The sequence below is a fragment of the Simochromis diagramma genome, unplaced genomic scaffold (genome assembly GCF_900408965.1).
Source record: "Simochromis diagramma unplaced genomic scaffold, fSimDia1.1 OVJJ01000434.1, whole genome shotgun sequence".
Lineage (NCBI taxonomy): Eukaryota > Metazoa > Chordata > Actinopteri > Cichliformes > Cichlidae > Simochromis > Simochromis diagramma.
In genome coordinates, this window is record NW_024387090.1 from 428,828 (window position 1) to 431,373 (window position 2,546).

The following is a 2,546-nucleotide window of genomic DNA, read 5'->3' on the forward strand; positions in this document are numbered from 1 at the left end:
AATAAACTCACTTTAACTCCTGTATAAAAAATAAAAATGTTTGTAATACTCTCACCAAATGTTTATGCAATTGTGAAAAGTAACCACTGTTAAATATCTGTCTGAATATGAATATATAAAATATGATAATGCCTATTCATAATAGTATGTTGTCATATTTCGATATTGTAAAAAATGATAAAATATATATTTAAACTATTGACAAAAACTAAATAAATGAAAAAATGAAAAAATGAAATAAAGTTTAAAAAAATTGCAAAGCAAAGCTAAGTTGATATTTAGAGATATTATCTTAATAAAATTTGGGTTAGGCCAGTGGTTCCCAAACTTTTTTTGCTGGGCCCCCTTTGTTTTACAAGAAAAATGTCCCCCCGCGCGCACGCACGCACGCACACGCACGTCCTCCAACCACACACACCCATATTTTGCTCCATTGCGGTTTATTTCACACCTCAAACATTTAGTAAACAATTAAGCAAATACAAGTAATCTGCAATAAATTACAGGCAGTAAGAAAATAATCTACTAACTCTTTTACGCTATACGTCCACACCTACACGGGTATTTCTGAAAACGCAGCTGTTTCGTCCACACGTAAACGGCCTTTTGAAACACCGAAATGTCTGGGATTTGAACCGGGGGAACAAATCGTGGCAGGATCAGCCTGATGTTATATGTATCCCGCTGTAACTTTATTGTATAAAGAGCTACCATCTCCAAAATGTCAGGAGTAGTTAGTCATTACAACAAGTGTTTGTGAACTAAAAATCAAGAATGTGGGATCCTGTTTGTCCGTGATTTGAAGAGCCCAGCGCTGCTCCTGATGCAGGGAAAACCAATCCTGCAGGGGAGACCTACCTCAGCACTTGTGCAGGTGAAGCCAAAGGGAAGACATGCTTCACCATATTTTCTAGTCTTTGTCTTAGAATGAAGTTGGTTTGGAAACATATTCAGCGATGCTTCATCTCCTGCTTTGCGTTTGTGTGGGCGCCCCGTGCTAGCAGTGTCCAAGTGTTGTTTTTTCTTTTCCCTTTTCACACTGCGCCCCCCCTGCCATGGCTCTGCGGATAGGGGGAAATGTAAACTAACAAATACACAAACAAAAAACCCTTTAAAAAACGTTTCTATTGTGTAATTTAAATGTAAATTTGCCTTTTATATTTAACCTTAAAAGTCAAAAATAGCTTTTCATTTTTAATCCTCTTTATTTTTCGATTTTATCTCTGCATCAGTGTTCCTATAATACAGGGGTGTCAAACTCCAGGCCTCGAGGGTTTAACCCTGGGTCAACACACCTGAATCAAATGATCAGTTCATTATCAGGCTTCTGGAGAACTTCAAGACATGTTGAAGAGGTAATTTAGTCATTTAAATCAGCTGTGTTGGATCAAGGACACATCTAAAACCTGCAGGACATCGGCCCTCGAGGCCTGGAGTTCGACACCTATGCTATAATATATGCTGTTTCTTTTTTTAAATCTCTTTTATTTGTTTATTTTTATTTTGTTTTGATCTTATATACACAAACCTGTAATTTTTACAGAGCAGTTGGCTGTCAGCTCCCAAGTAAGGCTCTTAATGCCAACCTCAACAAGCAAACTGTCAGAAAATCAAAATAATTCAGACAAAGAAAAAAAAAAGGAGATAACCACATATGTTATGGTGTTGAACATGAGGTCAGACACAGTGCTGGAAGAGGGCGGTCATGATTTGTAGAACCATGGAGGACAGGCATCTAAGACCATAAACCGTCAGATAGTAAACTTGTTGTCAATAATAAGGTCAAATATCTCAGACATGACTGATTTTCTGTCATTTTTTACATTTATTTACTGCAGGTTAAGCCTAAAGACTCGTGCTGACATATGGCGATTGTGGCTCAAGAGTTAGGAGTTCGCCTTGTAATCGGAAGGTTGCCGGTTCGAGCCCCGGCTTGGACAGTCTCGGTCGTTGTGTCCTTGGGCAAGACACTTCACCCGTTGCCTACTGGTGGTGGTCAGAGGGCCCGGTGGCGCCAGTGTCCGGCAGCCTCACCTCTGTCAGTGCGCCCCAGTATTTATTGATGTAAATTAAACATTTTCTTTGTTTTTCTATTTACACTTTTTTGATGTCAAGATTTTACACAATTTTACTGTTAATTTCACAAACGTTTTGTACAATGCATATGTTATGGTGTGGAACACGAGGTCAGATCATGTCACAGTAGAGTTTGAGGGGTTAGGTGGGCTGTAGACATTTTTCAGATTTCAAAATGGGCTGCCAGTTTATGGATGCCCTAGATTAATATAGCTTAAGAGTATAATATCATATCAACAGATGCCTTTCCATTATCATCTGCTTGGAATCTCCACTACGCATATACTGGCTTGTGGCCTTGTGTAAATTGGATGTGGAGGATGGAGCGGCGAGGCAGGAGGACAAGAGGAAGACTGCAGAGAAGAGTCATGTATGTGGTGAAGGACATGGTTGGTGCAACAGTGGAGGATGATATGAGACAGATGACTTTCTGAGGTGGCCCTTAAGGAAGAAGACGTGCTGCACGCTCA